Genomic DNA, 25643 nt, shown 5'->3' with positions numbered 1-25643 from the left:
TTTCTATCTGGTGAATAGATGGAACAGAAAGTGCCTTAGACCCTTAAAAAGTAGGATTGCTGAGGCTCCCAAACAAAAAATTCGCTCCCTAGACACGTATTACTCTCGGTTGTTTTGTACTTGTTTATTGAATGCAGCCACCCACCCAGCCTTAGTTCGTTCGGTAGCCTGGGCTGTGACGTCAGCGCGCTCTTGGACGCCTGGCCGCGGAGGCGGAGCGTGCCGTGCGTGCCCACGCCGGAAGTGGGCGGAGAGGAAAATGGCGGCGATGCCGGCTCGGAGGGTGCCGGAGCTTTGGCGTCAGTGAGGAGCACTGGGTGTGTTGGGTGCTGGGCAGCTGTGGGGGGAGGGGCAGCAGCACCCGCGTGCCAGCATTTGGTAGTGGGGAGGAAACACTGTTTATGGGTGTGAGCGGGCGGCAGGGGTTAGGATTCCAGTGGTGCAGACACCGGTTGTGGCATTGGACCTGCAAGTGGGGGTAATGCAGGGGGGGCATCGCTGTCTGCTGTCACCTGCGATGGGGGAGGGGCAGGTTAGATATATATGCCGCTGTTTCGTACTTTGGGCTGTTGTCGAGGGGTCCACCGTGCTGGGGGCGAGGGTGGATGTCCACTTTCTCCTCGGTGTAGAGGATTCTTAGGTGGTCGCACCTGTTGACTTGGGATGGTGGAAGATGGGCAAATAATGTGGTAACATGCAGCAACTAACCCCTCTGCTCCTATGTCCGTAAGGTGGACATCCCAATTTTTGTCCCTCGTTCTGTGTGATCTAACGGATTACACGTTCACCAACTCCATGCATAGTTCTTAATTTCCGTATTTAGTTACGAATTCACAACTTTTAACATGAAATGTTAAACATTTCATGTTAAACATAACATGAAAAGCAAACCTGCAGACCTTTTCCAAAGCAGTATGGGAGAGCGCCTATCAACGTGACGTCATTTATGTGTCACTGTTTTTATTTAAAAAAAAACATTTCGCACAATAACAGTAATTTTATAGGAAGGTAAACACATATTTGTATTACATATGCATATATATTACAGCTGCTGTATTATAGCATTTTATATGTACCCAATATGAAATGGGCATAATCGAAAATGCATACAAGACAATCTGTTTAATAATTTGTGTTTCCATATTCAAAACTATTTGCATCTGTCAAGTCATTTGTAACATGTGTTTTCCAATATCGTACCATAAGCGTGTAAGGTGATGAATCCAATTGCAATCCTTACCTGACATATAATTAATCTTTTATAGAATTCTTAATATTGGAAGCGCCGGAACTGGGATTCAAACCTTCTAAGACAAGCACGTAGGCCCCTGAACTATCCTCCCAACTGATTTAGCATTGCCATAGTTCCTCTTCTGATCCATGTATCAAACCGTAATTACCGTGGGAGCGTAAGAGCTGCTCCCACACAGTGCTCGGCTTCATACATTCACTTAACAAATGCCTAACAGTTTCAACTATCTCTTGTAGCACAGGCGGCACACTCATGTTTTCAAATCATGTGGCAACTGCATTAAATTGTATGCGTGTATAATCAGCACACATATGTGATTTTGAGAAGTCTGCAACATACCCAGGAATTGTCTCAGGTTTATTCCTTGTACATACCCAGGACTTGGCTATGTACAAGGAATAAACCTGAGGCAATCCCTGCTGTGGTGTGTAGTGCCCACGTATCAGATTTTGTTCATATGCCCGTTAGGTTAAAAAAACAATTAAATCTTCATCCACTTCAAGGTTTTATGTCTAAAGTTACTATTTAGACAATTACTCCAATGCTGCACTTCTTTAATAGTTTGCATAAGGTCAAAGCCGAGAAACAGTGAGTTTTCCACCCACTTGCTCTGGGCGCCATAGTAAAGTTTAAATTGTGCTCTGGCATGACCCAGTTCCATCCTTCAGTTTTCTGCTGGTAAGATGCCATAATCCATGCTACTTAATGAGGCAGTTGTCCAATCTTAACATGTTCAGATATTTATGCAGTGTAGCGCAAACCTGCAGATCTTTTCGTTGTGCAGAGGTCATTAATGGATCGCGATACAAAACCACAATTTTGTGCAGCAAACATTCTGGGATCAGCCAAAAATTCTGCAAGGCAGACCGCTTATGCCAGCTCAAATCCTGGTCTAAATTAACGTCCTTATATTTATAGTAGCTTACAATGTAGACTTCATCATCCACTTGTGCCTTTTCCTATCTGGTGTATGTCTAGTAAACCGTACAATCTTGGTCTTATTGTTGTTAATGATCAGAGCATGCTCTTCGGCATATAACCACACCTGATCTAGCTGTACCTGGAGGCCCTTGGGAATGATATCCAATAAGACCAGGTCATCTGAATAACCTAGCCATTGGATCTCAGTGCTGCTCAAGCGTGGTGGATGAGCTTCCTAGACTCGAGCTTTGTCTTGTCTGCCAGAAATTGATTGAATAGTGTCTGGGCAGGAACACCACCCTGTTTGAGTCCAGTATAAGTATACAAATATGTCTAGGCCAATGAAACTTACAAGTTAATACTAGATAAACATCAAATAACTCCTTACAAACGGTGTCGGTGTGATCATTAAATCGGTTTTCCTTGCATGAGACGAGCCCATAATTATTCAGTTGTGAGCATTGGTGTCACAATACATAGTAAGTTCACTTACCTTTCAGAAACACGACATGGGTATTTTTCTAAGAAAGTTTCATTCATTTTTAGAACTGTAACTTAAAAAAAAAAGTCCTGTCATTTTGTTCTTTGAATCATTCTTTGTTAATATCATTTTTCTGAAACCTATTGCCTACATGTCTACTTGACTCGCCACTATATGCGTTTGTACAGGGCAAAAGCTTAAACAGGAGAAAACGGAGCATGTTTTTATAGCCAAACTTGGGGAATAAGACCAGGTTAGATATACTTTTAGAATACAATCGGTAATTCGAGGGTAGTTTTAAGGTTTCTTTCTGTACTGCACAGTTCCAAAAACGACACCTCATACTCTTCTTATCCCATTTCATAGTTCTTTTTAGAGTGCACACCTAATTTAACTTGAATTGTAGATGGACATCCCTCAAACAGCAGGGAAACTGCAACAAATATATTCTGCGGGGCATCCGCTTAGATGAAAACAAAGCCGCTTCACAATACAGTCTCCTTGCAGAAATCGCTTCCAAAGTTCTCACCCAATCATTTTCAAAAAAACATTTCTTCTCGTGTTGCAAGGGAAATTCCAAATCAGTTGGAGAGAGTGCGCAATCATCAAACAGTTTAACCAGGGTAGTTGACCTTGTCAGTCATGCAGTGACTCAGTTATGAAATCACATAATAATAATAATAAACCAACCTTTCTACAAGTATACTGCTTACATTACTTTTTAGAACTCAGTTAAGAGCTAGTAAAACAACTCATACTTTCTGGAGGGGCCTAAACTACTCTATGATAAGTATGAACATACATTGTTGTAGAATGCACCAAGCAATTCAAGGAAAGCAAGTCACAATTACACTTTAAGAAAGACACACTATATTTCAAGGTAAGTAATTGAGCTATTGTTACTGTGAAGGCATCAAGCAAGACACACACCAGATTCACTTTTCTTAAAAAATACGTTATTGGTCTTGATTTGTCAGGATGGAGTAATGCCTAACTTTCCCTAAACCAAGGTGGGAGCGCTCTACCTAAAGAAACTAAGGCCAGTCTGTGTCATCCAGTTCAACTGAAAAACCTGTCTGTGTCCAAAACCTATATTTGCCCTCACAACTACAGCTATACAATCTGTTGGAATGTCAGCACCAAAAGAAACCGTGTTAAAAATAAAGGTTCAGAGCTTATTCCAGCTCTGGCTTGTTTTCAGCTTCACCTTTCCCACGTTCAAAGTTGGTTCCAAAAGGTGTCAGGCTCTCTTCCCCAAGTTAAACACAGTACCAAATGATCTCAAGGGGTTCCCTTCCCCCAAGTTCAACACAGTTCAAAGTCTGCGTTCACTTCAATCAGGCAGCTCTTCCACCAGAAATGCTGTCAGATTAATTTCGTCATCCTCTTGCCTCTTAAATTGCTCAAGCACATGCTTTCTTTCACTTTAGCAATAGTCAGGTAGCATAACCTTTGTATTGTGGCTTGCTTTCTTTGGTTCTTCCTCCAATGGGGCTACTCGGGCTAGGCGCAGTTGTCAGACCACTCTGTCCACCCAAGGTCACACAACCGATAACCCAGGGCACTTTGTGATCGTTGTTTTTCTTGGCCAACACAGGTTTTGTCACTGGACATGTCAGCAATTCACGTTCATTGTAGCTTTCATAATGGCAGTTTCTTGGTCTTGCCACAACTTGTATTCCTGTCACTCTGGTGTAAATTCTTCTTACACTTAGCTTTTCCCAATGTTCATCAACTTGTCTATTATGAACTTTCACTTCGCACTTCCTGCCGCTTTTCAATAGTGCTTATTATCCTTTTGTTTTATTAGTTTACAGAAATCAAACCTTTCATCTTTATTTTCAATCCCCTCCAACATTCTTTATAGTTCACGTATATTACAATCCACATTTTTCCTTGTTTAAAAAACCAAACCACCTTCCTTCATATTTCACATATAATACTGTACATCAAATTTCCTCGGTTTAAAAAAATAACTTTCCTCCATTACTTATTCCATTCAAATTGGTAGTTTATTAAAGTAAAAACTACAAAACAGAAATGGAGCAGAAGAAAAGGAATTCCTGAAATCAGCCTAACTAAAGATTTCCATGATCAGTCTAATTATGGTAAAAATCAATGCCGGTTTTTCTCCTAAAGGAATCGTGTACCACCATTTATCTATTGGTGGGGATTTTGCCTCCTCAATCAGTTTTCCCATATGACAGGAGCTCTCGTTCATCAGGCCCATACACTGATCAACCAAATGCTTCATTGTTTTGGCATGCTCCTTTAAACCGCAGAATCTACAGGCCAAATCTGAATTCACTATCTGCTTTCTAGCTCTTAAGATCTCTTTTGGGGGAAATAGGTTTAGACGCATTCTCATAAATTGCTCCCGATATTTTCTGCATATTTCGGGAATGTTCTTACAGCTCTACTTTCTCCCTTATACTCACTCATTAGGGAATGGGAGTTTTTTAGTCTGGGTTGAAATCCAGTCAGTCATAGAGCCTACGCTTAACTCGACCTGGTTTAGCAAACAACTCTTTCATAGTTGTATCCAGGTGTGCCAAGCATAGGACACATTTCTTTCCAGTGCTCATTCTGGATTTTTTCCTTCTACAGTCCCTAATATGCTTAAAAGGGGGACATAATCTGCCGCAAGTGACTTGCGGAATAGACTTAACGACTTCCATAGACTCACTGCATACACAGAGGGGAAACCCATTTCGAAACAAATTGGGGCATGCAGCAGCCTGTTGGGCAGTCTCGGAACTCTTTTCCAAAATAAGCCTTCAAGAGCATCCCAAGTTTTCCAGGGCATATTCAGCGCTGCCCTGGCCCTGTAGGTTAAAATCGGGACCACCGTCATCATATTAAAGAAAGTAACAACTGGGGTGATTGGCCAGCTGGATTTCTTACTTTTGACCGTGAGATCTGTACCCATGGGGACTCAATTCGGCTCCGATTTAAGCACACTCCCAGATAGATAATCTTTTCAGTTTTCTCTAGTATTTTATTTCGCATCTGCAATTTAAAGGTGGATCTCTTGCCCTGCGGCCTGCCAACTGAATTGATGATCATTATCCTTGATTTTTACGGATTCACATGTAAGGCATTTTTCTCCATATAGGGCTCCAAGTTTGCCAATCTTTTTTGTAGGCCTATAGGAGTTTTGTTCAACAGGATGATGCCATCTGCTTATAACACCGAGTATTGGCATCCATTTATTCTTGGGGGGGGGGGAGTGGGAAACTCTCACCCCGGCTTGATGTTTTGACATGTTTGATGTGTATAAATTAACCAGGGCTGTCCTTTGGCGCCGATTTTAAGTCCCACTTTCTCTAGTCGGCATCCCCTGTGTGTTCATGCGCACTTGGATGGAGGTTCCTGAGTAGAGTGCCCTTATCGATTCCAGTAAGTCTCTCGGGCAACCAAACGGCTTTAGTTTTGTCCACAATTTTCCTCTACTAATTCCGTCGAATGTCTGCTCTAGGGCAACGAATGGTATGTACATTTTAGATTTTTTCCCCTCATAGCCTGTAGTTTCAGCAGGTTCATCAAAAACTAATTTATTGAGGTGCCCACTCCTTTCACGAATCCCGCCTGACGAGGGTCCAGTGTCTTAGCCTCCCTAGCCCACTTTGTCAACTGTCCAATATCAGAGAGGCAATCAGCTTCCCCAAGATATCAAGCGCAGTAGTTCTTAGGATTTGTCCTGTCGTCCTTCTTGAAAATTGGCGCAATTATTGCCTTCTTCCAAGACAGAGGTATTTTCCCTTTCATTGCCAATTGGAAGAGATCATATGCAAAATCTGCCCACAGTTCAGGGTTCTGTTTTAGGATACTGTTAGTAAGACCATCAGGGCCGGGGGCTCGAGGTGCTTAATTTTCCAATTAGGTTCAAAATGTCACTTCTTTCAAAGTTCCAAGACCACTGAGCACCTACATTAGATCCCATAGTGTTTTTACCTGCGACATCCAAGGAGAAGAGAGATCCGAAGTGGTCGACCCAGGTTTCTTCAGATACCTCCGTCATCTGTACTGCATCCAGGGTAGGACTGAGCATTTACTATTTCCCACGTTACACAGGTGTTTTTCTTACTTGGAGTTTTCAGCATTAGTTTAGATTCAAACTGATATCCTAGATGTTTAAACTATCCCATGTACTGCACTGTGTTCTCGTCCCACCCCCGCATTGCTCCTCCTTCCCCTGGCCATGCACTTGCGTGATCTGAATGACACCTGGCCTAGTAGGATCGTTTTCTGTCTTCCTTCTGTTCCCCCTCCCTTGCCTCGTCGTGCCTTGAAACACTTGTGTATAGGCGCGTTATAAATGCCATATCCTATTATATTTATGCTTGTCCTTATATTGTTTCCTACTCTTAGTTTTTGTTCTCTAATTACTCCTGGCAATTGCCTACATTTTCTACTGTCTTGTCTAAATTGTTTTCTCACCTTCACCAGCTCATTATTATAGCTGTATTTGTTGCATAGCTTCGAGGTTCCATGACCCACTTTTCTCACCACAAATTGTTCCTGTAAAGGTGTATATTCAGTTTGTTTTTACACTCGGACTAGCCCACACACCATTGTTTAATGACTTCCTAGGTGGTAATTTCTAATCGGTTTCTACCTTCTGATAGACATTTTTGTATTACTTGTCCTGGTTTCTGGTACAGGGGCTTTTTTGCAACTCATTGTTAATAAGGAGTGATCACTAGGCCCCATTCTCATGATTGGCGGGGAGTTCACCTCTTGCTGGACATTTGAGGAGACACAAATGTAATCCAAGATACTCTTGGCTCTACCATTATGTCCTGTTTGCTTAGCAGGAATGTCACCCTTTGTTTGTCCATTCAGCAAGTAAATATCCCTGGCATCCATTTTCTTCAACTATCTACTTACCCTCTTACAAGGATGATGCCCATGTTTTTTGTTATATAGATTAGATGATCTGGGGTCATTTACACAGGATCTTATATTCTAGTCTTCACATATATATATGGTATAAACTGGGTTGTTTGCAGCTTGTGTTCCATCAATAAAATCAGTAATGCAAGATACGAAAAAATCTGACCTTTTCACTTGCGGAGTTCCAGAATAAGTTCAGATGATTGAAAAACTTAAACAGCCCCCCCTCCCCCACCAGGTGCCCCAATATCGGGCCTGAGCATTTAGACCCAGGTATTCGGGTTCTGATGTTCAAGCACATGTATGTTTTTAACCATTTTAATTCAGGCCCAAATGGGGTCTGCCCTTGGGGCCCTTTAGGGCTGGGTTTAAGAAGCTTAAATAGCCATCACGCAGGGGAGGTTCTCTCAGCCAGCATTCTTGGAGACACAGAATATCATAAGTCTTAAGATCCGTTTTTGTATTTGTAAATAGATGATGGAAGCCTCTAGTGTTCCAGCATCCTAAACGCAACTCCTCCGCTTTGTTTAAAGGCTTGCATTATGTGTTATTATCCTTTGACATGGCTCCAGGTAGCCATGTCCAGTCCGTTGAGGATTCCTTTTCCTGTATGAGTTTGATCTGTTGGTTTATTCAAAGTGGCGAGTGACAGACCGTCTAGGTCTCTAGCTTTTAGGCCAGGGATTTGTTCTGTGGAGGTATTTTGCATACCATGCTCGGTAACTGGTTTGGTAGGTGGATTTCATCCACCTTTCTTGTCAGAATTCCTCTTTTATTGGGTGGGCAGTTGGTCCATGTTATTACTGATCTTTTCTCCTTTCTAGGATGATCGATTTCTTTTAGGTCGCACCGTAGTGGTCCAAGCATATCTGCTGCTTGTCCCACAATGTTTTTGATTAGTTCTAAAATGCAAGAGTACCCAATCCATTTGCGTTTCTTTAACACATTCCACCACCAAGATGTCGTCTGATGAAATCGCCTGCAGAGCCGGAATATGGTGGAGCAGTACCATAACGTTTCTTCTGTTTAGAATTAGAATCTCTTTGGTGTGGAGTAAACGTTCTAATGACAAAATCAAATAGTAATTAGGTGAAGATGCTAATTGGGGTTTCACCTCAGTGGGCTCATTCAATTTATTCCGCCCCCTTCTTGGTTTTTCACTCCCTTCCTCTATAGTTTTCATCAGCCAGCTTTCTTTTTTCATCCATAGTTATGAATTTTTCGTCCATGGTTAACAATTTTACACCTGTATGTTGATTTTAATTTAGTTTCCACAAGTGGTCTATCAGTCGCGGGGAATCAGTTTTGAGCTTTCTATATCACTAATATCTGAGCTTCTAGATCTTCATTAATTCTTCCCACCGAATACAGTGTGTTCAGGATCGATTCATCATGAGGCTTGTCCATTTGAGAGGTATCGATATTACACACTCGTGGTCTAGTGGTTGTTGATTTTCGTCCTCTTCTTTTTCCCTTTGACAATTAGTCTTCTTTTCGTCCCGTCTGCCCAACAGGTATGATATATTTTATCTATATCGCTCTCATACACAAGTGTTTCGGAGTGCGACGAAGCAAAGGGAGGGGAACAGGGGAACACAAAAATAGGGATCTTACTAGGCCCAGTGACTCTTTTGCTAAGGGAACATTTCTCGGGGCAGCTTGGCTCTTTTTTCCTTATTTTGTTTGCAGCTTTTCCGAATTGTAGTACAGAGGGGTAAGGGACACCCTCTGATTTGCTTCATTGAGATTCCTCCTCCAGCCGCACTACCTTCTATGTGTGTTTAAATTGCATGCATACTATTTCTGTTTGATTCTTAGAGGGCATAATTGCTTTCAGTAGAACTTGCAACCACTTTTGTGATTTCAGTACCGATTCCATAAGGGCTGTTTTATTGATCAGTTCATCCCCCCGCCCCTTGCCAGGTAATATCGGTTTTGCCATTGTTGAGATTGCTCTGCCTCTCTAAGCATGTCTGCGCAGCTGCAGTAAAGCTTTCTAACATCGCAAATAATGTGGCTTGATCTTTATAATTTTCGTTCATTGTTTCATATAGTTTCATGAACGGGGCAAAGGAGATGTTCAAGGCCGATATTATGGAGCCCTGAAGGTGAGCTATGAAGTTTTTATTGCTCCTGTTCTCTACTGGAGATGTATTCGGTGAAAATACAGATTCATTAAGGGCTGAGGTAGTGGAGTTCAACAAAGGCAGGGAAGGATCCTCTCTTTGTGTGTCGCTGTTGTACTCTCTGAACGAGGTGGTCGGATGGGTTTTGCTTGTGATTGTGTTGGCACCTGTTTTTGGTTAGTTCTAAGATAACAGGTGTATGCTTGATCATAATTGTCTTGAACTGTTTTCTAACGGTCTTGGTGGTGGGATCCCCCTCCTGTTTTATTCAGGCTGAATGTGAGCAGCGGTAGGGGTAGAGAAAAGGGGGCTGCATATTTTAGGGTCCAAGTTGTCCAGAATGGCTGCAATGTCTTTCAACAGCTGCAACACCAATAAAGAAGTGGAGAGTCCACTGCTCCCACCCATTTTCATTTTAACGTTTACGTGGTCACCCTGCAGGGCTCCTGCACTCATTCCAGATTTTTTTTAGGAAAATGCGAGGCCACATTGTTTGTCCTCGTTATTTCTCATTCTCCCAAGTATTCATCCTCTCTTGTAGTCTACCACTTCTTTAGTCGACATCGGCATACAAGATTCCTGTTCTGGACATTTGGGAATCGTTGCAGTGTCTTCAGGGATGTGGGGGGCGGATGATAGTTTTTCACTTTCAACCAGTTGTAAAGATTTGTCCGCTGGAGTCAGGATTTCTTCTTCAGCGAGGAGTATCTCATGATCGGTTAGATCAGCCAGCTTTTGTCCTGGATTGTTCCAAAGCAGGGCATTCGGCAAGCTCTGCTCCTGACATTTTCCTTGGGTTTTAGTCCTCATTTGTTACATATTCATGGCCTTGTTCTGAATCGGACATCCATCGGGAGGCTGCAGCCTCCTGCGCTTTTAGCTGGCTCCTCGTACGAGAACCCATCAGGAGCCTGCGAGAGTCTTTTCCAGATGGAAAAAGAGTACCCGGAAGATCAATAAGGTATTCTGTGAATGAGCTGGGTTAATATCTTAGCAAGACCCAACAGGATTCCAGAGATGTCACCAGAACTACAAAATTGGTGCCTAGAGAAGAGAACCAGCTCCTCCACTGGGTGTCTAAGTATCAGTTTAACATCTATAGGAAGGACCGGCTCAAAGGCAGAGAGCCCGCAGTCACCGTCCCTCAAGATGTTAAACAAGTGCCTGCAATGTTGATAGATGTTCAGAGTGAGAGTGAATGTCAACACAGGCAGACACACCAGCCTTCGTGATGTTCGCGATTATTCTTGGGGCTTTTGGGGAATGGTTCCAGGAATGATTTTGTTCAATACCAAGATCGATCGGTAGGGGGATCATACAAGCCGAAAGAATGCAAGGCACAGTGGAATACTAGCGTGGTCGTGGGGGGCATCAATACACTTCAGATGTTGCCAGTACAGACCCTCCTACGCAGATATCCTCCTCACCTGTAGTCCTCAGCGTAGTCTGGTAAGCGTCACAGATCTTAGTTTTGGGCAGTCCTCTGTCATAGTAGATCGCCCCACAGTCCGTTATCAACGTAGGTCCCGGAGGACCCATCGGGCAATAATAATAATGACTCCTGTAAACCAGTCGGCCTCAAAAGCCCGCACAGACTGCAAGGACTGCTACTCTTTGTTACTCCACTCCGCACCGCGGGTAGCTAGAGTTTTTAGGCACAATTCACCAGGGTCCGCCTCCAGCAGTAGTAGATAGGGTGAAAAGACTCCACAGCAAGCACAGGAAATAGAGTAGCTGCAAGGACTGCTACTCTTCCATACTAGTAGTTTCACTTTGTTCATTAAATGCTTCTATGCAGGTTTACAACTGTACATCATTCGCTTTTCACTCGTGCTGTATTTTCACCTAATTTCCTTATCGTTCTCTTCAATTCGGTGTTCACTAAATCTTGCTACATTTAAAACAGTACTTTACAGTTTGTTCGGTTTTCAGTAAATCTTATGGTATTTCAAAAAGTGCTTTGCAATTTGTTCAGTATTCAATATTCTTCCGATAAGGGGTCCAACCCCGACACTTAGACGTTTTAGACGAATCGCTACTTGCAAATGTCCAATTCCCACCTCTGGAGTGCCCCAACACAAGTGTTCCCTCTCTCGCACTCACCGGTACGCGACTGCTCCTCAGTCTTCTCCGACTTCACTGACTTCCAGGGTATGTATGTATTTGGATACTTGCTTATACGAACAACATTTAACATATTGAGCTTACAGAATAACAGTTTACATATTTACATATCAGCAGTATATCAACAGCTTACACAGAGAGCTATGCTGTGAAGTGCAATGGTCCTGTCTGGCCTGGGAGATGTGCTTTCTCTTGTGCATGCATTGTTTGTGCATTGTTTTGTGTGATTTGTAGTTTCTTTGTTTTTGAATGAAGTGCCTTGGAACAGGACATTGCAATAGTCTAAATTTGCTCCCATGGTAGCTCTGGCTATGAATAAGCAGTTTTTGGGGAGAGGTAGGGTTTGACAGTGTTTATGATCTTCGTTGTTAGTGCCGCAGAGGAGGCGAAAGCGTTCACTTGTCGGGACATGGAGATTGTGCAATCTAGGTATACCCCAAGAGTTTTGGCTACCGCCGCAGTGGTGATCATGTTGTCAACTTTGAAGGCTGTGTATTTACTATCCAATTTGCTAAGGACTTGTTTGGGACCAACCAGTAGTATTTTGCTCGTGTCCCCATTGAGGCATTAGCCATTCGCCGCCATCCAGGCCTGGATGATGGCATAGATCTGATTGAGTGTGGCTGCATCTTGTTCATAGGAGCCAGTGAGTGGGAGAAGAACTTGTGCATCAGCGTAGTTCGTATACGCTATGCCATGATCATCAATGTCATTGAAAAGGGGGGGGTGACAATGTTGTACAGGGTGGGTGAGGTACCGGATCCCTGGGGGACTCCGCAGTGGATGGGGGTGGGAGTTTCGCATGCCTGATGGGAGAATACTCTCATGAGCCTACCTTCCAGGAAGATGGTGATCCACGAGGTGGCTTGTTGGGAAAATTGTGCTGCATATAGGGTATTATGGTCTACAAGATCGAAAGCAGCAGACGGGTCTAGGAACAGGAGCAGTGCTGGCTTTCCTTTAACCATGGCTTGCTCTATCTGCATTTTTAGATTGACCAGGGCGTTCTCAGTTCTGTAGCGTGGCCAGAAACCCGACTGCCTCTTACCAAGGATGTTGTTTTCTTCCAGGAAGTTTTGGATTTATTGGTAGGCTGCCTTGTTTAATATCTTTAACAAGAAAGGAACTGTGGTAATTGGTCTGTAGTTAGGTTGGTCAGGATCAAGGGAGGGTTTTTTTCAGAAGTGTGCAAACCCAAGATTCTTTGAGTGAGGGGGGGGGGGGCGATGCCTGAGGAGAGTGAGGCGTTGATAAGAGCTGTGAGGAATGGGACTAAACGTTTGGCGCAGTCTTTTGAGAGAAGCGGGGCATGCATCACTTTTACAGGAGGATGATTTAATGTCTTTCATGAGGGCTACGACTACAGTTTGATACTTCTGTGAAGGAGAATGGTTTGAAGTCTTTGTTGTCCATGTGGTGGGCCGGGGCTAGGGGTGTGCTGGCTTTGGTAAGGGCATTGAGGTGGGCTTTTATTTTTTTCTTGGAGGGAGTTTTTCATTTTTTTTTTTTTTTGCATAGCTGTTGGTATTTTGTTGCACCATGTTTCATCTTCCAATGTTTCCCGAGTGTGTGTCAGTGGGGCCGCCAGTTCCTTGTAGATTGCGAACAGTTCCTTCGACTCGGATTTCGCATTGGCGATTCTGGCGTTGTAGGTGGTGGATTTGGCTAGGTTGACTTCTTTTTTTTGTATCGTGAGGTGAGTGTTTTGTAGGCCTCTAGAGTGATGTCAGAACTGGCAGGATTTCCATGTGGTAAGTACCATTCGCTGTTTTGATCATAGGTCTGATAGTTCTTGAGTAAACCAAGAGTTGGAGTGTTTCCTGCTTTTGGCTTTTTTTCAGCACTTGTGGAGTGATGGCGTTGATGGCTGATTTAATGGTTGTGTTGTAGCTGTCTACCGGTGCTGGATGGTCTGTGGAGAATGGGAGCTTAAGTGCTGGGAATGCTTTTAGGAGGTGGAGTAACCTGTCCTTAGTGAAGAGTCTGGAGGATATGGCCAGGGCTGAGGGTACTGGTATGTTGGGTTTGGACTTTATTTTGGTGGGAATGTGGAAGTGTAGGAGGTGATGGTCTATCCACAGGCAGGGGGTGTTGAGCTAATGTCCACGGCACAATTGTAGTCAACGATCCAATCAAGTATGCAACCTTTGACATGGGTAGGGTCTGTGACTCTTTGGACGAAGCCCATGTCTAAGAGTGCTTTAAGGGCTTTGTTTTGTTTGTCCTTTGGGCCTGGGTTAAGATCGCCTAGGCGGATAGCTTTGGTGTTGTTAGGTTGTCTCCCAGCTGGTGGAGAAGATTGGCTTGAAAGTCTAGCGAGGGCACAGGGGGGCTGTAAATGATGTGTATGGTGATGGTGTTAGGAGATACGTTTGACGGTTATGGTGTCCGTGTGTTCATACAATGATCTGATTTATCTAATGGTGAGCAAGTCTTTGGCGATCAGAGCAACGCTGCCTCCTTTATTGGTGGTTCTGTCCTTGTGAAACATGGTGTAGCCACGTGGGAGGGCGAGGCTGACGGAGAGGCCTGAGGGTTCATGTAGGCAGGTTTCGGTGAGGATATCGAGGTCCAGGTCAAATAGAAGGTCTTGGATATCAGTGGGTTGGTCTGGGAGGAAGCGAGTGTTAATGAAGGCGCAGTTAAGATAGGTGGTTGGGGCTGGTGGTGAGAGGGCTTTCATGGTCTGTCCTGGCATGGCGGAGTTAGGCTTGTCAGTGTGTGGGGTTTTAGGGTTGAATGTGGTGGGTGGTGGGGTGTCTGACTTGGGTTTGGTTGTGCGACTCCTAGCAGATGGTTTTAGTGTGGTAGTCCTGGGGAGTGAGCTGGGATTGGAGGGGGGAGCTGTGCAAGAGTCATGTCTGATAGGATGCTGTATGGTGCAGTGTATTTATCAGGGTGTTGGGGTGTGAAATTGTGTGGTGCCGGGGGGGTGGACGCAGAAGGATGGCAGGAAGAGTGTGGGTGGTATCCTTTCAGCTTGTGGCGGCTCATAGTCCATAGTGTGGTTATTGGTGTAGCCGGCTAGGCCAGCTGTGTTGCTAGGTGCTTGTGGGGTTGCAGCGTGGGCGACCATGGTGTGAGGTGTGGTCATCCAGAGGAGGTAAGTACCGGGTTGTGTAAGGGCTCAGTGCCCTAGTTAGCAGCGTGGCGGGGCTCAGGGTAGCCTAGAATGGAGAATTCGAGCAGTGCAAAAGCTAGTGGATAGGGAGCGTTGTAGGATGAGCCGAGCAGTGTAACAGGTATTCAAAGCCCACGTGCAAACATGTTTAACAGAATTACAGAAAACGTGCAAGATTTTCATGATATTCGCGCAGGCATGTTTTCAGATTGCCTGTGCAAGTTTGTGTACCAGATTATCACCATATGCAGAATGAAAGGCTGATAAGGGCAATGGCGGCAGCTGGGTATATGCACTAGAGCCAATGTTAAATATGTATCACAGTGGTAGCGTTTAAAGGGCCTGCATGGAGTTTCGTAATAGCATGCGTGCAACTCATGTGATAGTGCCAGTGTTTAAGTGGTAGCAGGCTGGTAAGTACAATAGGGACTGTAGAGATGCAGGGAGGCAGTTCGAGAAGTGTCATGCACAGTGACGGCATGAAGGCAGTGCGTAGCCGTGACTGGTGGTGCGGAGCTCAGTGTGCAATAGCGCAGGCTTTTTCTGAGAGATGGGCTGAAGTCTGGGAGCCGGAGGTAACGCAGTCTTATACAGTGGAATCCCCACTGTTACGCTGCGAGAGTAGTCTTAGCGGGCCGACGGCACGACCGGCATGGCCAGGTGTCTTCGTCAGTCTGCCAGTTTACGCCTGCTGGTCCACCCAATTGGCTTTTGTGGATGATGCAGCAGTAGCTGGGGCCAATCGGGTCGGGGGCACCGTGGAGCTGTTGGAGGGCTGGCCGCACTACTCGGAATCAGGCGGCCATCTTAGAAGGGGGTTGCCACGTGTTTTCACAAGCAGCAGTGGGTCCAAAAATGATAAAGTGGCGTTAGGGCGTGCAAAACTGCAAATAGCACATTTTGTAAGGGCATCAGGCAAAATATCAAACTTGCTGGTGAAGCAATGATGCGGCGAGCGAATTCTGGCGTCAATGCTTTTCGCTGTGCTGATACTGACCCCAGGGCTTACCTAGGAGTCTGGGGCAAGTGGATGGGGTGAGGGGCAGCTCCTGCAGCCGACCGCGAGGGGCAGCCTTCCCAGGCTGGTCGATTGTAGGTTGTAGGGTATGCGTTGGGAGCTCCGGCCAGATTCGATCGCTACCAGGAAACCTTGCTGCAGTGGTCCGTGGCGGTTAGGAGTCTTCCGTGTTTCCCAGCTCCAACTGGGAACACGCGGCTCAGGTAACTGCTGGGGGTTCCGGTCCTTTCATGGCCCGCTCTGGTAGCAGCGCCAGTCTCCCCCTGGCAACACACAGCGTCCTTTCCACCGACCCTGCTACTCGCCTCGCAGCTGCCACCTTCTCACCATGCAGGTTCCCCGTTCTCCTCTGTCTACCATTTTATCCACTTGTGGACTTTCACTTGGCCGCAGGTGCAAGTCCTTTCGCCTGACACAATGATAGCAATTAACAGGACATGCCTGACCTTCCATAGTCCTCTTCCTCTTCTCAGTACCATAGTGGTGAAACAGATAGTGTGCATCACTCCAAGTTTCCTCTTCCACATTAACATACCTTTACAACTGGGATGAGGGACAGTAGGTGTGTAGGGAAGGGAAAAGGACGTACAATACCCTACAAAGGTTGGGGCAGGGTAGGACTCCTCGACAGGGAAAGTGGAGTACCACGTCTCGCCTGCAGACATCCTCTCCCCACTCCCCAAGTTCCCTCAAGTGGTTCTCCCTCGTCTCCATGGTCAGGATCCAAGAATGATGGCCTTTCCATGGCCACCTAAGAAGAGGATCCAAGGGGAGCAGATGGGAGAATGCCTTCAGGATCCTCAAAGTACAGAATTATCTGCTATTGTAATAGCTAGTTATACCCTCTGTGCTTTTAAGAACTGCATAATAAAGTTTCTATGGTAAGAACGTTGTGAAACTATTTTAGAATGGCACCAAAGCAATTCAGGGAAGCACAACCCAGTGTTACAAGTTTAGAAGAGCAACAGCTATTCAAAGTAAATAAAGAAACATATACTACAAAAAACTGAGATAAGTATTAACTTCCAGACTGACTTAAATCTTTATGAAGCAGACCAGGGAAAGCTAAACCCAGTGATACACTTTAAGATTGACACAATGTTATTCAAGGCAGGTAAACCCTATTGGTAAGCTTTTAGACTCATTCAGTTAAGAATGATAAAACAATACCTATTTCTGGAAGGGGGAAACACCATTTAAAGGGCAGAATGCATCTGAAAGCTATGCATAACCGCAATGACACTTTGTAACTTCTCCTTTCACAAAGATAGTTACCACACTAACTTCATTAGCAAGTAAGTACTTTTACGTTCTACTTTCAAAGCAGAATCTTTATCTAGTTTTCTCAGAGGCAGAAGATGGACTCTAGTGGTCTAGGTGCCAGTTGTGGGCAGATCAGGATTGGTTCCAGTTGCAGGAATGTCAAAGTTCTAGAGGATATCTTCTTAAACAAGTAAGTGTTTGCTTCAGAGATAAAGTGTTCAGGGACGTCACAGAAGGCTCACTATATGCGTTGCAGCATTAGTCCTGGGTGAGTTGTATGGGCAAACTCCCAACCACACGAATCACCCCAGCTCCTCGCAGGATTCACACAAGACTTAAGGTAAGTATTACCCAAGCCAGTGCAGTACCTCTGGAGAAAAGAAGAACTTGGGAATGGATGCCTTCAGAATGCAGCAGCACAGGACCCGGTCTCTGGATTTTTCGCCTTGAGACGAAAAACCTGGACACTGAATGGGAACTTGCAGCAGTCATCAGAGGAGGTGTCCAGCAAATGTTTCTTTACAGTACAGATTCTCCTGGCTGTGTGGATTTGGTGCTTTTTTTCCAGCGGCCAGATGAAGAACAAATATTGCTGGTCGGATTCTCGTCACTATCGGTCCTGCACTCTGGTGAGGAGACTTTAGGGATTTCAGTCGTGTCTCTTGAGATCCAACAGGAGTCCACCAAGTTTGGGATGGATTCGTATTTCAGAAGACCATACAATGCACTCAGACTCAAGGTCCCAGGCTATTGGCTGTTTGTAGCCCAGCAAAGTCTTAGCCCGTTGTGGGATGGTTCAAAATGCAGGTCTTCTTGAAACTAGTGGATATCACCATCGTCTGGGTAGGAGATGTCGCATTCGGGACCTCCAGGTCGATTGGAAGGAAGGGTTGCATCAGGCTCTGGGTACACAGCACACTTTTTCCGTTCGCATGATATTTCTACAGATGTCTTTTCTTAATCTTCCTCTTCAGATCCAAGTCCAGTGGTTGACTTGTCAGCAACCGCTAAGCTCAAGAGTATTTATCAGGAACTACAGCACAACCTCTACAAACACTCCCTGCAGTTTACAGAAAGGGGTGGTCTAGCTGTCCAATCAGGATAGCCAGCCTCCCATTGGTTCTTGGTTCCTTTCAGGCAAGGTGAAAGACAAACGGGTGTGAAGGTTTGGACTCCTCCCTCACTTCCTGCTTTCTGAGACACTCTGGAGCCTGGGAGTTGCATACAAAGGATTCCCACCAAAGACGAAACCTCCACCAAAGTCGTTCCCTCCTAGAATGGCAAGGGAAGGCCTGAGAAGCAACAAGCAAACAAGAAATGGCAAAAAAGGAGGAGCCCACAATTCTAGCAGAATGGTGGTCCTTCTGTGCATTACCAAGACTGATTTAACAGCCTGCGAGTGATAAGACTAAAAAGTCACTACGGTAAAACCACTGCCGCCAGCTATTCAAGTAAACTTACAATGGTAACAAACATGTTACCGGGTAAGTAAGACCGGATATATTGTATCCCCCCCAGCACTCCACATAAGGTGGGGTGTGCTGGCTCACTTAAATTAATGTAAAGGGGATGTGAATCCTTCTTTAATTCTTGCGAACAGTAATCCACCCAAGAAATAATGAGAATTAAAAGGAAGCCACTGCATTTAAAATGCTGTGTGCTGCCATAGTACATTAGTCAGTCCAAAGTTATAGGAATCTATAACTCCAATCAAACTATAGAGGGACATAAAGGTCACACATGAAGAGTAAAAGACTAGATGAGAGGGGAAAAGGATTCCCACTCACCTAGGGACAAGGTAAAATCTGGAGATGACACAGGTCAAGAAGATTTACCATCAATATGAACATCTTACCAAAAGTGCAAACCATGTATTTCACACTGGGGACATATCCATTTGAAAGTCTACCTTAAAATACTGTTTGGTATTTTTTGTAACTAAGCATTCTTCAAGTTGTTTTGGTTTGGAGCTTTACATCATGTTTTCTAAGAGAGGATATGAGCGTTTTGCCTTTTATTTGAAATACTGGTAATGTGTGTTTGTTTAGCAAATATTGTTAATCTGATTTTCTCTGGGGATGTGTAACTGTTGACTGTCTCGATCAATTATACTGAAAGCAAGACACGCTGGAAAGCAGAGCATCACCTATGCACTTTTATTCATTTAGATCACCTCATGTCTTGTTGCATATTGTTCACTTGCTTCGTACAGTGCACTCTAGTCTGTTGCATCAGTATATGAGTGGCTTCCCCGTTTTAAAGTAAGGTGATGTAATGGTCCAAGCTAGTGAGCTATTAAGCTGCTAGTAGTCTAGAAGAGCCTGGTTAACTTGATTCCACCCTCATCCCCTTCCCAGGCCAACGGTTGCCACAAAAATGCAACTCTGTGAGTAGCTGCATTTTACCTATTCGATACATGCTGAGATCGGAACCACTCTTGGTTTTGATGGTAATTGCAGACAGACTGAGGGCTGGTTATGGACGGCCCTTAAAAATCATGCTGGACGAGATTCAAATATGTAAGCTTAAAGCAGAATATACACTTTAATTGGCCATAAAAACTGAGGGTGATTGAGGCACAGCTGTCCAACTTATTTTGTGCCCTTAAAACATCAGACGTTTTTGCAGATCGTGTATTGAAGGGGATAGTGGGTTCTTTAGTGCATGCACCCTATGTAAATATTACAGCAGATATCTGACTCCCATTTGAAAAGTATATGTGGCCAGGCTGAGTATTTCTCCTGCTATCCAGAGTTGATTGTTGCTAAAGGAAATAGTCGGATCCAGTCCCTTTTAATGGTTTTAAAGGAGAAACTCTTGATGTCCAGAATGAAGGGAAGGATCCTAGCGCAGACAAGCAGCCTCATTACAAGTTTGGCAGTTTTCTGGTGGTCCATGTGTTGCAATGCCGCAAAAACAGAATTACCATTACTGCCACTTGGTCTGGTGGAATTACAGTTGGAATATAGGTTATAGGTGGTGGTATGGCATTGTTTGTCTCCATTTATGTGGTCAATGGGGATGTCGGTGGATTTACGGCCGGGGGCCATTCTGTGGATTTGTGCTGATTTTTGGAGTAAGGCGACAGAAATATTTTGAGCGATTTAGCATTTTGTTTGATGTTTTTTCTCTGCCTCACCACCAAAGTTGTTGTATGATGGTGCAGTAACAGTTACCACTGTATTACTGCTGTTGTTTCCCTTATCGCTGTTCTTGTAATGAGACCCAAGGTGTCCCTAGATATTTTTAATGCCAAGCCAGCTATATGGTTTCCTCTTCATTGCACAGTGTTTCAGTGTTATTCATTATAGGCGTCTAGTTCTTAGCTCTGTGCAGAGATTGTACCCATGTTTAAATGGATGACTAGTGTGATGAAATGATCCCGTTTCTTTGATCGATTGCCCAGCTGAAACACACACAAGTACTTTTTCAAAGACAATTTCTTTTTTTGTTTGTGTAAAATACCAAAATATGACCTTGCATTCGCTAGTTGGTTTCCGTAAAGGGATTTGCACCATGGATCAAGCTTCCCGCCTGAGCCTTTTCATTAAAAACCTGCAGCTTTAAAAAAAAAAAAAATATATATATATATATATATATATATACTAAATCTGTTTGTATATTGCGCTTGTGGACTTGAAAATAGCCTTTGATGTTGTCCCTAGAAACCTGTTATGGGAATCTAGGTGGACTGATGGTGCCAAATGGTTTGATAACCAACAATACAATGTATAGCTCAGCAAAACTTTGCTGGTTGTCTGGCAAGGAAAATGCACAATTCTTCTCAGTCCTAAGGGGCTTAAGGTTGTGACGGGTATATGTTATGGCTCTGCTGCTTTTTTCCCTTTATTTGTTTTCTAGTTGAGGAATGATTGTCTTCCTCAGTAAAGGAGTAACCCTAAATAATGCCCTAACGAAGTGCTTGACCTGTTCAGAGTCCTAAACTATGGTGGACCGTTAATGTTGAGGTCATTGAACAGGTACCCTCAGTGTCTGGTTCAGCATCAGTTGCTTGTGGAATGGATTGATATGTTTAGTTACCTTCTGTGTGATGCTGTGCAGCTACTGGTAGCTTTGCAAAGCATTTTGGTTTGGGGCTGTTTTCCCGACTCTTTGGTTTCATAGGTCTCGGGAGTAGTGACTGTCATATGTGTGGGTGGAGATCTGCGGTAGTCCTAATAGGTATAGTCTGGCTATTAAGGAAAGGGTGTTTTTAAAAGGATTGTTGCTGTTGCGCAAAAGTACCCCAAACATCCCCTTGTATTCAAAACTTTGTTACATTCATATGCACCAGGAAGCTCGTCCAGAAACCTTTCCTCTAGTGGGTAAAGATTTCGAAGTCCATAGAATTAGGCCGTTATTGATGTTGATTCCATGGAAGTATTAACATTGCCTTGATTCCAGCATTTTCACCAAGTAACCTGTGAGCTGGACTTGACGAGCAAAACCACAGAATAATGCAGGCAGCGTATTTAAACTGCATACATGAGTAGAATATAGATCTGTTTCTTGGGAGCACCGTAGACACAATTGGTTGTTGTGATCTCAAGATGGGAGGTCACTTACGAGATTTATTATATTATTTTGGCAATAAACCCAGAGACTGCGGACCATTACTGCCTAAGGTAATGCCCGGAGCCCATGATTACAGGCCTGAGCGTAGCAAGGGCCTTAACGAAGGTACCGGGGGCTGTTAGGCAAGATTGTATGCAGTGACCCTGTCGAAGACTGCACCAGCCATGTCCTCTTGGCAAAAGATAACCCATCCTTTGGTTAATCCTGTACTACACAAGTTGGTAGTGTGAGCAGCTAGGCTTATCTCAAGAGGGGTCAATGTGAGCCGTAGGGTTGCAACATAGTTTCACAGTGACAAGTATTCAAATAACACTTATACTCGAGGTTTCCTGATAAATTATTGTAAGTCGGTTTTAGAATAAGCCGCCTTTAGAACGGAGCACATGTTAACACTTAAATATACTTCAAAATACACACTCTGTTTCAGTAAATCAGTAGATACAATTTGGGCTGGCACGCAGACACTTCCTACACCCTGAGGTGACTTCAGTAACTAGGACACTGTGGGTATTGATATATCACTTGTACATTTATAGCAATACTGAGTTTGGTGTCAAAAAGGAAACGGTTAGGGAAGGAAACAATGGTTAACAATTTTCTCAAACAGGTAAGCATCTTTGAACCCCCCCCCAATGTAGATTAACCCTTTCCCAGCTATACAAGTAAAGAATGTACGACTTTTTGGATGGACAGATTAAACACAGATTCAGAGGTTGGAAGAGTCTTCAAGGAGCCAGGGCAGCCAATGTTACTTGAGCAAAGTCTAGGGGAGCTGAGGCACTTCTTGAAGGTAAGTAAAAAGTATTGCACAATGTTAGTTTTGTTCAACAATAATTATATTGACTATCTTTATTCTTATTATTCTTAATAAAGCACTGTTGGGCCACAAGCTGGGAGGCTTGTGAAAGGCAAAGCTGCAAACAAGCTGCACAACAAGAGTTAAGTACCCCTTAGTTCACAGTACCTTAGGTCTGAAGAAATTGGTTGTAGCTGTAGTATGGCAGATCCTGTTGTTCCTGGGCCTCAGTCGTGGGGACGTCTGGGGACTTCTGCACTACGATTCGAAGGTCGGCCGCAGCAATAGGCAAAGTTCAGATCAGCAGCACTTCGCAAATAGCACCACTACGGTTCTTGGACACCTTGTGGACTTTCCTTGCTTTTGGAGTCCAGCACTGTTGAGGTGGCTCAGGCTTGGTCAGTCCTGCTTCGAGGCAGTCTGGAGGATCTTCCTGGACCTCGGGTCCGGCTTAAAAACGATACACTCGATTCTGGTGTTTCTGTCCCGTGGCACTCTGTTCCTGCAGCAGCAATGGAAGCAGAGCCAGCAGAGAGGATTTCCAGAGTTCGTCTTGGGGTCGATTGGTCCCACCAAACCAAGGGGAGGAGTCGTCCTTTGCAGGGCTTGTCTAGTCTAGGCGAATTCTGAGCTTCAGCACTGCAGCAGGGCTTCACCGGGCAAACCAACGATCCAGCAGTTGCAGCAAGCTTCTCTTCGGATTCCTTTGTCCAGTGGTCGACTCTGATTCCAAGCAAAAGAACTTGCCTTTTAGGCAAGTCTCTCCCATTCATTTGCTGCCTAGCTGTCACTCACACAGCAGGGTGGCTGTCCTTCAAGGACAGCCAGTCAGCCAATCACCTTTGGGTGCATTCCTGTAACCAAGGAGACTAAGCACAGGGAGTTTTGGGAACCTCCCTCACTTCCTGCCCTGCCAGACACTCTGGAGCCAGAGGCGGGCTTCACCAGTGAACCCCGCCAAAGCCAAAACGAACAAACCTGGTTTGGCGCGCAGAGTAAATCTCAAGAAGGACCTTTACAACAAGAAATGGCTGAGGATTCAGTCTGCGGTAAAAGCGCACAATGGTAGGAAAACATTTAAACCACTGCCACCAGCCATTAATTGTAGGAAGGGTAACACAAAAATGTTACAGATGAAAGTAGACAAAGGGGATACTAAAGAACCCCTCCAGCACTCCTAGTGTGTGCTGGGTCTACAAAGTTACCAAAAGGGAAGTAAAGTCAATTTCTGTTTACTGCTCTTGGAAACAGTAGTTTAACCAAAAGAAGGTATTTAAACCTTAAGAGAAAACCAAAGGACTTCTGTGACACACTGCACTGAAGGTGCTGTGTGTCACAATACAAAAAGTGATGCCTATGGAGTTTGTCAGACTCCAAAAACCAAGAGAATACAGAATCCAATCAAAACACCTGGGTTAGGGAGAAAAAGGGCTCACTCACTCCTAGGTTAAAATTAAGTCCCAGGGGCCAGCAAAAGAGCTGGGGGTCTCAAAGGATGGAGGAATTAAACACCGAAACGGAAATTCTCCCTAACTGGGGCATCGAGGGGCTTATTGCCATTAGTACCCCGGACCGTTAGACTGTTGCCTTTCGCAGCCAAAAAATACATTTTAAAAAGTTACAAAAAATGGCAGCCTAACAGAAAAACAGTCAGTTTTCTCTTTCCGTGGTGGCCATAGTAAACAAAGAAAATGGCTGCCATGGAAGGAGAAGGGATAACGTGTAGTCCCTTCTCCCGTTCCATGGCGGCCATTGACTGCATGTTAAAAAAAAAAAAGGGTAAACAGAAAAATGGCCGTCAGGGAACTGGGAGAATGGACTACATGTAGTCCTTTGTCCCTTTCCATGATTGCCTGAAGAAACACGAAGAAAGGCGAGGACCGGCGTGAGGGATGGGGATGTGAGCGGGATAACCAGCTGGTAAGGCTTGGGAAAGGACCAATGGATACATGGATTTCCTTTTTCCGCGCTGGGTACTAATGAACCATATCGTGTGGGAACACGGCTGAAATTTTAGTTTGGCATTCTACCACTGAAATGCTTTAAGAAAAGGTTGGCGAACAGAGTAGAATTTTGCCCCTCTTGTTTAGCAGACTTCCAATTTATTTTTATATCTTCATGCCCATGTTACAGAATTTTAAGGATTTTGTGGTTAATTCTTATTTTAACACTAGCAAGAGTTGTTACTAGCATAGAGGCTCTCTTTCTATGTTGACAGAGCAAAAATGATCTGGTGTATTTACGGCAGTAAAATACCAGAGATGGGTGTTGTCACCTAGAGCTGTCAGAGAATATTGTTCTGGATTGACAACCATAGCTATTTTCGAAACAAGAAAAACGAAATTAAAGGTATTGTGAAAAGGGATTTTGTAGCACTGTGGTGTTATTGGAATTCAATCCAATCTCGTTATCTTCAGATTTGCCAAAACAATCCTCTCCACAGCGCAAGTCAGTCATTCCCCAAATATTTGGTACAGTGGGAGCACCAATGGAAGCCCAAGTCTAAGTTTCGCCGAAATATTGGATTTGGTCCAATTAATCTTATAGCACGACAAGTGCGTGAAGCGGTCAATCTGGCTCGTGAGAGCCGGCAAAGCAGAGTCAGTTTTTAGCAGGCACTTCCATAGTTTACTCCAATAATTCTCTCATCATGCCCAATAGCGGTTGCCAAAGGTTACATTGCCATCACAAATAAGGGCTATAGGGGGCAACCTTGTGAAGTTCCTTTCTCCAAACGAATAACTTCAGAGCAGAGGCTGCTTGTCGACACAGCTGATGTGGGGTTCGTATATAACAACTTGAGCCAGCTTAAGAAGTTCTCTCCCAAATCAGTCTTCCTCATAACCTGAAACAGGTAATCCCACTCAATCCGGTCGAATGCCTTATCTAGGGTGAGGACCACAGCACTTTATTCCAGTACATGTGCTTCCCTAATTGTCTGAAGAATTTTCTGCATATTCATTGCAGCATGTCCACCCTTCACGGGCCCAGTTTGGTTGGGGTGCACCAGTCTTGACAAGCTGTCTTTGATCCGTTTTCGCCAATATATTGTTGTTGGTGTTAGGCTACT

General features: G+C 44.3%; 1 protein-coding gene across 2 annotated transcripts in view; it reads left to right on the top strand.

Moving 5' to 3' along the window:
- The first annotated feature begins 233 nt into the window (after nt 1-233).
- Nucleotides 234-25643, top strand: part of DGCR8 (DGCR8 microprocessor complex subunit) — a 690818-nt gene continuing 665408 nt past the window's right edge. Inside the window, exon 1 of one of the 2 annotated variants that reach the window (XM_069620020.1) lies at nt 234-317. The gene's annotated coding sequence lies outside the window, so the exon portion shown is untranslated. Of the gene's footprint in view, nt 318-9604; nt 9659-25643 lie in introns of those variants that run through there. The other variant, XM_069620021.1, reaches the window with a different exon arrangement.

This window comes from Ambystoma mexicanum, chromosome 10, assembly GCF_040938575.1.
Source record: "Ambystoma mexicanum isolate Mex_15411 chromosome 10, UKY_AmexF1_1, whole genome shotgun sequence".
Taxonomy (NCBI): Eukaryota; Metazoa; Chordata; class Amphibia; order Caudata; family Ambystomatidae; genus Ambystoma; species Ambystoma mexicanum.
This window is presented reverse-complemented; position numbering and strand designations above follow the sequence as displayed.